We start from the raw sequence: 11,786 nt of genomic DNA, 5'->3' as shown, positions 1-11,786 counted from the left end.
GCGCTGACATTCATAACATATAAGAAAATATAGAAAATAAAACTAAACAAACCATACAGAGAAACCGCAAGAAAAAAATAATCGTATATAAAAAGTATTATATTCATAAAGTAAATCAAATTTGCAGAGTAATTTTCTGTACAAAAAGTAATGATATCCCACCAAAAACATAAATGTAAAATTTGGAGCCGAGTTCAATCGTTGACTTAATTTGCCAAAAAAAGAAATGAGATCTAAATATGTGCCAAGTTCTGCAGACAGTCCAGAAATTTATTTACAAAGATGTATTAAGTTCTTAGGTTGACTGAAAACTCAATTGTTTTATTTTCCCAGAACAATGTTTATTCCAAAATATAACTTTTTTAATTTGAATAATATAATTATTTTCACAAAGCAAACAACTAATGACCTATTGAACCCCATAATTTGATGAGGCTAGTTTTACATACTGTTTATATTTTGTGAGGTTCTAAAAACTAGCCTCATCAAATTATGGGGTTCAATAGGTCATTAGTTGTTTGCTTTGTGAAAATAATTATATTATTCAAATTAAAAAAGTTATATTTTGGAATAAACATTGTTCTGGGAAAATAAAACAATTGAGTTTTCAGTCAACCTAAGAACTTAATACATCTTTGTAAATAAATTTCTGGACTGTCTGCAGAACTTGGCACATATTTAGATCTCATTTCTTTTTTTGGCAAATTAAGTCAACGATTGAACTCGGCTCCAAATTTTACATTTATGTTTTTGGTGGGATCATTTTTACCACAACAACAGGCAATATTTCTCAATACAGCAAATATAAAGGTATAAGTAATTATAACTGCATGTGGTTTTTATATTATTTACTTATTAAACATTATAATATAATACCGATACTTCTATGCTAACACGTTTCGGCATAAACAATACATTATTGTAATTTTAAATTTTTATCTTTCTCTCTATTAAACTAGTTGCAGATAGTGTTTCGCTAAGATCGTAGCCAACGCGTAGCGAATATAAGCGAGAAATATTAAGGCCATTACGAGTAGGTATGCGGAATCCCCGTTTTAAATAATTTTAATGCTCTCCAGAGTGTAATGTTAACTTCTAAGAGAACTCTCAACCGTTCCTATGTAAGTTTAAAATACACTAAACCAGCGATGCGTTAAGTGAAAAGTTCCATTTAAAGGAAGAATTGTGATATTTTAAAGAATAACGTTTTATTAATCTTAGCCATGTCTTAAGCTGCCATGCCTATATAATAACTGTGTTTAGTAGAGCAATAGCAAACGGATACAAAAATATATTTGCACAGTAAAAAGATACCTACATAAAGTTTCATAATGGTAAATAAGAGTTTATGGGCGAATACAGCTCATCAATTCAACTATTTGAAGCGGCTTATTACTTCTCTGTTTTAACTATTGTATTATCATATTAGGTAGAAGGAATAACTCATAATTTGGGACTCAGAATTTTCCTGTACTTTGTTAAGATATGTCAATAAATACAACAATTTTATCGATAGTTTAGAAAGCTGCGCTTACCCAACTAAGTTTCGTTTATACTATAGCTAAATTAAATGAGGAAAGTGGAAAAGAATTCCCCTTAATAATAAAATAAATTAATAAGTATTCATTATTATATAACGCGGCACAAAATTCTCTACCCAAAAGATTGGAGACAACAGCTGCTTTAAAAATGTAAGAAGGTTAATTAGAATTCTTTATTCGACGAAAAGTAAATAAGTGAGGATTCACACGGATTAATTATGTCTAGATTCTGCGTCCCTGGTCTTTGTTCTTTTATTATATTCAGCGACTTATTTTACTGGGTCACACATAGCCTGTGTGCAGTGTGCCGCAACGAATAAGCAATAAAGGAAATACATACATACTAAAATGGAACTTATTGTACTAGGATACATATTAAAATTGATTGTACTAGAATAGTTTAATCCTATTGCGCACTGTAGACCGTAACGGTTAACAAAGTCGATAAAGGGTAGGTGTTCTTTAAGCGTCCGTGAAGTTGTTACATAATGGTAGATTAATTTCGATTAATTACAATGAGCAAGCAATGAGAACAGCTACGATAGGTTAAGTACATTACAGTCACAGTACATGTAATATGACAGTATGGAGAAAAGTTTTTGTTTGCTTTGTAGAATAACTAAACTTATGACAAGCCGTCAATCAGCAGTACCGTAAGTTGTTAGTATAGTGCCACAAACTTATCTGACCCGGTGACAAAAACTGGAACTACGTGCCGCCATTTTGAAATGTCACATTTTCACAGACTTTTCATACGGAATATTTTGTTTAAATAAAAAGAAAGCGACATCAGTGACACTGTCACCGGGTCAGATAAGTTTGTGGCACTATAGAGTAATAGCCATATTAAATATTGACAATGAAGCAAAACTACAAGTTGTAGTATACCTACTTATACCTATAGTTAAAAGGAACAAATACATGGTGTAATAAAGGGTGAGTATTCAACCACCAACTTTCGCTGCCTTATTTTCGTGACATGACATGAACAATAAATACTACTTACTAGTGTAACTTTATAATAAATATCATTCTGCATATTTCATAACAGCCAATCGAAAAGGGTACGCAATCGCAAGGGGTTCTTTGGAAATATAAAACCTACCCAATCAAGCGTGTAAATTTGCAATACACAAGTACAAAAAGCAAGGATTTCATACGAATTTCATCTCTGTTCCATCCTACTAAAGTTTCGAGGATTTTACTCCTTAATTTTTCAAATAAAAGAAAGACTTATATAGGCTACCTATAATAAAAATAATAAATACATATTCCCGCAGGAAATCTTTGAATAACTTAACATTCCAGTACAAACATTTTCCTAGAATCTTGTTACAACGAGGTATGGATTTTTCTCAAGACATCGAAGCTGGAGCGAATTGTTTACAATGTACATAATACTATCCACTTCTGATGGAGACAATATTATGAACTGAATATATAATTTGATCTTTTATTTACTCTGTTTTATAAGTGCTTGCAAAATAAGACAGCATTTTACAACCGTTACTTTCATAGGGCCTGAATAATCTGACAAACTACAGAATCTGGAAGAAAGGCGTACACGCTTATCTTTTTGACTTTTTTATTTATTTAGATTTCTATAGATAATTAACGATATATAGATAATTAATGATATAAACGTGGTTAAGATGTTTTAAATTAACATTGATTAAAACCAGTCAAATGAAAATAGTATTTTATCCCTTTAGGCAACCTGACTTATCGGTCAATTAAGGAAAGCTGGCATGTTCACAGTACTCACACTTATGCAATTTCACTTACAGTATGTTCAAAAATAAATGCGACTCTAGTTTCATTTTAGACTTGAATTGTAAAATGGGTGCGTTTTAGATAAATATATTATGCAAATATAATTATGAAAGCTCTCATAATTTACCTGTAAAATTATACTTTAAAAGTAAATTATTTTATTTATTCTAATAATAATCAATTGGATAAAAGTATTAATAATCATTCAATTATCAAATAATAATTAAATTTCAGGTCATAAAAACAATACAAATAACACGTGCGCTCACTCCCAACACACGGATGGTTGTTTTGATAATGATTTAAATAACGGATGCAGTTGCGGAGCAGTCTTGTCCTGACTTTAGTCGAGTAAAGATATCTAAGAAATATTATATTTGTAGTAAGTACGTAATACCTACCAATACGCGCTAACAAGTATGTGTTACATGTTTATTGTATAATTTTCACACTATTGGTTTTAAACTCAAACTCAAACATTTATACAATTAGACTTCTTCTAGAAGCACTTTTGAATCGTCTTAGCAGTTTAACAGTTTTAACATTTACCACCAATTCAGAGAGCAGTATCTATAGAGAAGAAGAAGAATCTATTTAATCATACCTAATCGTAATCTTCTACTTCACTGAAACTTTCATCGCTCGAAGAACTCGCCGTCGGAATTTCTTAATGTTATTATAAATGAGTCAGTGTAATTATCTACTTTTGGTTCTAATTGAATATGTTTTTCCTCATGTTCTCGCGTCTTTCTCCAAACGTCACTAAACATATCCAGACTAATATGGCATTTGCTTCCTTTCTAAATAATAATTCTTCCACAGTTTTCAAGTTAAAGTTCACATTTTGTGATGCTACTTTCCCTTTAATTATGCCCCATAGTAACTCTATTGGGTTGAGTTCTGGATGGTATGGTGGAAGACGCAATACACTATGTCCATGATCTTTGAGGATTGCATCAAGTAAAAATTGTGTATAGTTTGGCTTATTTTTTTTAATAATGTGATAACTCTGATTATTAATTAGTAATTTGATTTTTGAAAAAAAAATGTCGATTTTAGTCAAAATTTATATTTTTCTAACAAGATCCTTACCATCCAAATTTCCACCTTGGTGAGAAAAATTGACATTTCTAATGAAAATGAACAAAAAATTAAATGATTTTATTAAATACTGTAAAATAGTCTATAATTCTTCCATTTACTGTATCACAAAATTCTTCATAGATTTTTAGATATTCGTACTACACCAATTACATCACCCTGTATTTATAAACAATTGCAAAATATGACACATACATAGGCCGGGAGATACTGACACAAAATTTCGGGTCATTTGTAACAGAATGGCGGTTCTACAGAGGTCTTATTACGCAATGACTAAAAGAAAAATGATGGTCAGAACGCTGGTACCGGCGGACTAGTCGCGTGGGCGTTAGTCGAACTCGTCGTATAAATAGCGAAAGTCAAACGATTTGTGACACAAAAATTTTAGAATTTACCGATAGCCCATAAAAAAGATGTAGTCCGCCGGTACCAGCGTTCTGACCATCATTTTTCTTTTTGTCATTGCGTACTAAGACCCTTCTAGACCGCCATCCTGTTACAAATGACCCGAAATTTTGTGTCAGTATCTCCCGGCCTAACATGGGCAATGTGTAAATGAGTTGACGTTCCAGCTCTTCTTAATATATCAATAGTAGCGTAATAATTCACAATTAAACAATTCATTAAAAACAGAAAACCGAGAATAATTAAAACGTAATTATACACAACAAACATCTAACGAAAGAGTCTTTAATTAAGATACCGCAGCTTTTTCTGGGAAAATTCCCTTAGAACATGTTTTATGTCATTTCCAACGTTATACCACAGGATATTCTATTGTTTACGGACACCTCAATGTTCTTCAGAACTTTTCTAACATACACCAGTTAAATGTAAGTATGTTTATTCAAACTTGTTTTTGTCCCGTTCATTTTAGATGATAATTCGGCTTTGTTTTCTTGTCATTAGCATTTAAGGTAAAAGAGACAAACAAACTTTATCTTAAGTAAGTTAGAAGGCTTTGAATGTCCTCTACAATTATTGGTGCAAATTTGTTACAAGTTTAAGTATAAGATATTTTGTAAGATAAGAGTTTTATAGACGCCATGAATTAACATCCATACTAATATTATAAATGCGAAAGTAACTCTGTCTGTCTGTTACTCAATCACGCCTTAACTACTGAACCAATTTGCATGAAATTTGGTATAGAGATATTTTGATACCCGAGAAAGGACATAGGATAGGTTTTATCCCGGAAATCCTACGGGAACGGGTTTTTCTTTGAAAACGCGGGCGTAGCCGCGGGCGGAAAGCTAGTATTACATAAGTTCAATATCTGCCTCTACGGCGAACTTCAGGATTAGTTTGAGGTTATTATGTATTCTTTGATGAAGCTTGTGCAAGTTTTATTACTTTCTCTTTGATAAGCCCAACTACAATATGCTTCAAATAAGAGGGGATTTAATTTTAAAAGCGATAGATTCTCCTTTAATTCCAATACGAATTGCTGCTACGAATTGCCCCTCGGGTTTTTTTCTCCAAAATCAACACAAACAAAACTCTTAATTCTCAATCTCATTCGCAAACAGGATTCAGATACGCAATAGCTTTATATTATCCAGCAGATTTAATAGAAAGTCTGAACACGCAATGAAGATTCCCGTTGCCAGAGGCTGAGTGTTTCTTATTATTAAATAACTTTTATCGACCGAGCCGACAACGCTCCGGCCTCCACCCGACAACGGTTCTACAATTTTCAGTCGCAAACTTTAACTGAGATAACATCTTTTCGCGCTATAGGTAACAATAAAATGAATCACGATAAGATAACTATCCTGAATACAAAGCGCTTTAAATCCCTTTCAGAACGTTTTTCCTGACAAACGTTTTCACTAACCTACATCCCGCAAATATCTCCCTATCCTACCTCTAGAGTCTAGCATATATTTTTAATATTTGAGTTTTAAACTCAGGAAACAACAAACAATAATTATAAATGATGTTCCTATACTTAATATTGTTATCGTTGGTCCATAGTATTAACTTTTTAGACCCAAAAGTTTATGTTTATATTACCTAGGTACTAAAAGGTACGCAAATTATGTTTCAAAACATTGTTTTCACAGTAGTTAGAACCTACTTAAGATTGTTATTTACTAGCGTGTCGATAAATATTTAATGTAAGTGAGCCTTAAGCAAACTAATAAAATTAAATAACCATAATTGGCATTTTTATTGTAGCTTTGGGCCGTTAACACTCACTAACGTCGTAGCTTTGCTACGTTCCCAAAACCTTTTTGCTAAACATTTTTATTTCAAAACGACAAACATTTTTATATTCTTTTTACTCGTAGTTTACCGATGCCTTCCTTTATAAAAACCTTACAGACGTATATTTTGTACACAATTACCTACTGGAGGTTTCCAGTAAACGTTAAAAGGCAGCATCAAAAGATAGGTACCTCTATATATTGTTCCATGTCATTTCACAACAAAATACGACGGAGCTGAACTATTGAACTTCTTTAATATCATTCCAACTTCAAAGAACTGTGTCACATGCGAAATTAATTTCATGATAGCTCTACATTCGGCCGTTACTTCAGTTTAGTATTAATCAATATGCCGTAGGGACATCCACGGCGTCATACTGTCTGCTCCATCGCTCATCCCTATCTGCCAATTTATTTCTTTTCGTTTTTATAATCCATAAAAAGACTTCGGCTGAAATTATTAATTATTAATTGATTTTTCTATATGTATTGACGGTTGATCTTTTGAACTTTAGATCATAAATAGATTTATGGTGAATATTTATATCTAGCCTAACTAGATCTAGATATGTTCAATAAATTATAAAACTTACTCGGATTTTCGTGATAATTGTGAATTGTTAAATCTTATTATTATGAGATTAATATAATTCATAATCATTGTTTAACAAATTTACTTCATCCACATCGTCCTTAACAATACTCCTTACGATTCGGATAATTTATTCTCTCGAGAAACACCATAAAGTCGAAATTGAGATGGAACACCAAAACCAGTTAAGAAGCAATTTCGGTAGTCCTCGATCGTCCCTCGCAATCTGACGTTTCATATTTCCCGTAGAAATTGTAATCACTTTACCCGTAGATCTGGTTATCCGAATTGAAAATGGCGTCTGAACCACGGCCGGTGAATATATATCTACGGATTGACAAACCCACAAACTCGTTGATTCCCCTTTGACCGTACCTAAGTACGATACATGAGCTACTTCTCTGAATATATTATCACTTAAGTAATGTAATTATGTTAATGACATGCTGTGATTGCGGCAATTTAGCGACATTGTTGCGAATTTTAAATACACGCAAACTGAAAGTATGTGGAAAATATAGGCAACGCGGTACAGAGATAAGGCACGCACGACCTCTACCGCGAATTTCATTACGCCCAGCCACCCCCTCGTTTATCCCTTATTTACTTTAGAATAAAAACACAAATAAAAACACACATAAAAACACACATAAAAACATTTGTACGGAATTTAAATTTTTTTTATTCAAATAATAGGTAGGTTTTATCATGGAAAATCAAGTTTATGATTCCAACTACATAAATGTGAGTTTATAATTTTTTTAACTGAATAATCTTATTCCATGATCTCCATAGTCCATTTTAAGTAATGTCGACTTAACAATTTAAATTTCGATTTTTTTTTAATATTCATTTATCTATACATAGTCTATTCATATGTATATCATATTTTTGGTATGTATAGACCACAATAATAATTGTAGTATATACATCTGGGGGCACGGTAGTGCCCCCGCCAAGACGAGCCAAGCAAACAAGCGACGGGCACTACCTACCTTTTCTCGAAGCGCTTCGACGTTTTTTTGAACCCTCATAACTTGGGTTTGGATTATGCTAGATCAAAAAAATTTTCGGGATATATTGTCAATAGCGGACTTATTGAACATATTATTAAGTTTTAATGACATTAGCTTTTATACTTCAGTTTTTATTTATATCTAAAAAACGCTAATTTCGTCACTGACTCACTGATGATCATCAAAATTCTTATGGTATTTCCTAATGTCCTAGAAAGCTGAATTTTTGTATGTAAGCTAGTATTAGCACACAAACAACAAAAAAATTATAAAACTTGTAACTTTCATCCCCCATCCCCTTAAACTAGGGGATGGGAGATTGTATGAGACCTGTAATTTTAAATTAAATTTTGATGACGCTAGAGGTCTTATCTAATAATCTAAAACTTGGTTTCCCTAGATATATATATGTTTGTTAAAAAAAATTAAAAGTTTAATCGACATATTATAAAATTTTGTTACAAACAACTTACAAAAAGAAATGAAATCCCACCAAAAACATTTTCATGTAAAATGTTGCCAAGACGAGCCCATATGACTCGCACTGTCAAAAAGTTATCAGATCTCATGTAGAGCCAAGCTTCTAACACTACACGCCCTAACTCTACAAGGCCTAACTTCACAAACTCTACACCTTAGTCAAAATATGTGGCTTGGCCATTTCGCTACATTCACAAAGGTGAAAAATTAATTCACTGTTCATAACTTTTGTGTTATATACAATAGTTCTTGTAGTAACGAACGGCCAAGCCACATATTTTGACTAAGGTGTAGAGTTTGTGAAGTTAGGCCTTGTAGAGTTAGGGCGTGTAGTGTTAGAAGCTTGGCTCTACATGAGATCTGATAACTTTTTGACAGTGCGAGTCATATGGGCTCGTCTTGGCAACATTTTACATGAAAATGTTTTTGGTGGGATGTAATTGTCCGCCTTTATTTTTACCATAGACTGTGCAAAATACGAATATACACTACAAGCTTTCTCCCTATATTTTGCATTCAACATAGATCTCGTTCGAATGTAATCAAACTTATCTACGATGGCTCCTGAATCATTTCTATTTAGGTTTGCACGACTTATACGGGTTTCCTCATTTAATGACGCAGCATCTAATCCTTCTGAGCCAAGATTAATCTTGCACTACTTTGAAAATTATGGCCTAAGAGCTAGTGGCCGCTATTACATGGAAAATATAAAAAAAAACATAAATATCGTAAATGCCAAGGTATAGTCAGACAACGAACGAGATAATATTTAAGTAAAATTTTGTGTGGAATTAAGAAAAAATATTCTAAAATTTTCAGTAGGTAACTGTTAATCTAGAAAATTAATAAAGATCTAGCCAGACAGGCTTTATTCGCGACTGCTTTACATTATAAAATAGTAGCCTTTCCCCATACATATCTATCGAGTATTTATAAGATAATTACTTCATAAAGGTTTCTACGTTAGTACGTTAAACTATTATTTCTGTTATATATGTATATAGATTTTTTTGAAAACAAGATATACTGTACTTATACTTGCTTTCTGAAGCGACTTCGTTCGCATGAACCACACTAACTTGTCGATTTCGATTCAAAATTGACGGAGTACCTATCATACAAACTTCCATTTTCGATACCCATATACCTAATTCGTTTATTTTCTCGCTAAAATGGGACTAAGGGACGAATTTACAAACATTATTTATCAAGTCCTTCAATAATTTAAAACTACGAATGTGCGAAACTTAGTTTTTTAGCCCAGTAGTTTACTGAGCATTGATACCACTCATACCCCAGTCTATTTCCTTTTTATATATTTAGATTCATACAAATAAAACTACTAAAATACCTACAACATTATTAGGTTGGTATAACTTCACTGGCTCTCCTGCCATTATAAGGAAAAACTCGTAATATGTTCTCGTCAGGAAATCGAGTTAGAAAATAGAAGTCATGTGGCTCTGGATAGTTATATAAATGTGTAATTATGTCCTATTATTTAGGTACTTTATCTATTAGTCAATCCACACTTGTATTTTTTTATTTATTTAGCTTTTATTCACTGACATAAACGTTTTTCTTAAAAACTATACTTATGAAATAGGTAGTACAATAAAACTGATAGAATATAGTTTTTTTTTGTACCATACGAGATAGTTATTAAAATACGTAGTTATATTTGCAACGTATAATATAGGAAAGGCGTAGTTTCCCGTTTTCTTCATCTTCCAAAATATGTCTAGACCATAGAAATCTAAATAACGTCTAGACGGATTCCATATTCAAATGAATTTTTTCGCTTTTCCTGTGATTAAATGAATTATACATTATACTACAATGAGTACATATACTTAATGGTTATAGGCACGCATTTTCGCATGCGTGCTATCGACATTATAAAATAAATATTTGAATAAACGGTTTTTTACTGATATTTCAGTATTTCACAAAAAAACCTTAGTTACCAACGTAGCAAGTAGAATACAAACTACAAAGCATATTTCAATATTTAGACGTACCTAGTTCTTTTCTAATTTATTTATACCAGTACTAAGAAAAATACTGTTTAATAATAATGAATGATATATTTTGGGCTGTTCTACATTGATCGCACCAGACTGTCGTAACGGCGAAAATAGAAGTAAGAAACATCAAAGAGAATCATCAATGAGTAATTTAATATCCATGCCTGTGAAAAATCGCTAAAATCGATATAGGTGTTGAAATTATCCATCAACAAAAATATCATACATCATTCTTAAATCTTAGAAGTGTGATCTCAGAGAAAATATCGTTGAGTGCTTATACATTCCTTACATTTCGTCTGTGAGATGAAAAACATGTTATCGATTGGAAAACATTTTGTTTTATTTATTTTTTCAATTTTTAATAAGTGTGAAAGCGAAGGCATGAGGATCTGATACGAATCGAATAAATGCCACTGACATCCATTTTGTAATAATAGGCTCACGTTTCCATGCGCCAATAACGCTCGGAAGAAATCTATTGGAAACTGCTCAAGTAAAAATAAAAGATGGGAGAGAATTCTCTTATATACTACGAGTATACAACAAATATTTTGTATAGAAAAAAAAAACATTAATTTTCTGATTGGATTGGCAGTATAAATAGTATAACGGAAATAATAATTTGGTTTAGAATATTATGAAGAATATTTAGAACTTAGATATATGATGAAAAATGTAAATAACTGCCTACGAATTGAAAGAAAATTAGGAGAAAGATTGTCCTCCAATATTTAACAAAAGTAAAATACATTTTGTGAGCAAAGGAAAAACCACTTTTCTGTTAGCTTCGCATTAGATAAAACCATATTTACTACTTAACATAAAAAGAGGATTTTCCAAGATGAAAACAAAGAGATGAATAATTAAAACTTAAATCTGTTAGGGCGTTCAGATAGGCTCCTTGAAATCCATGTCAACGAAACCTACTTACGTGTATTATCCGAAGTAACAAAATAAAAGAATGTACTTCTTGTTCAAGAATAACACGGTATAAATCGGCTTTATACGTGTAAAAGAGTACTAGAGGCCTA

The sequence above is a fragment of the Colias croceus genome, chromosome 6 (assembly GCF_905220415.1).
Source record: "Colias croceus chromosome 6, ilColCroc2.1".
Classification (NCBI taxonomy): Eukaryota; Metazoa; Arthropoda; class Insecta; order Lepidoptera; family Pieridae; genus Colias; species Colias croceus.
This window is presented reverse-complemented; position numbering follows the sequence as displayed.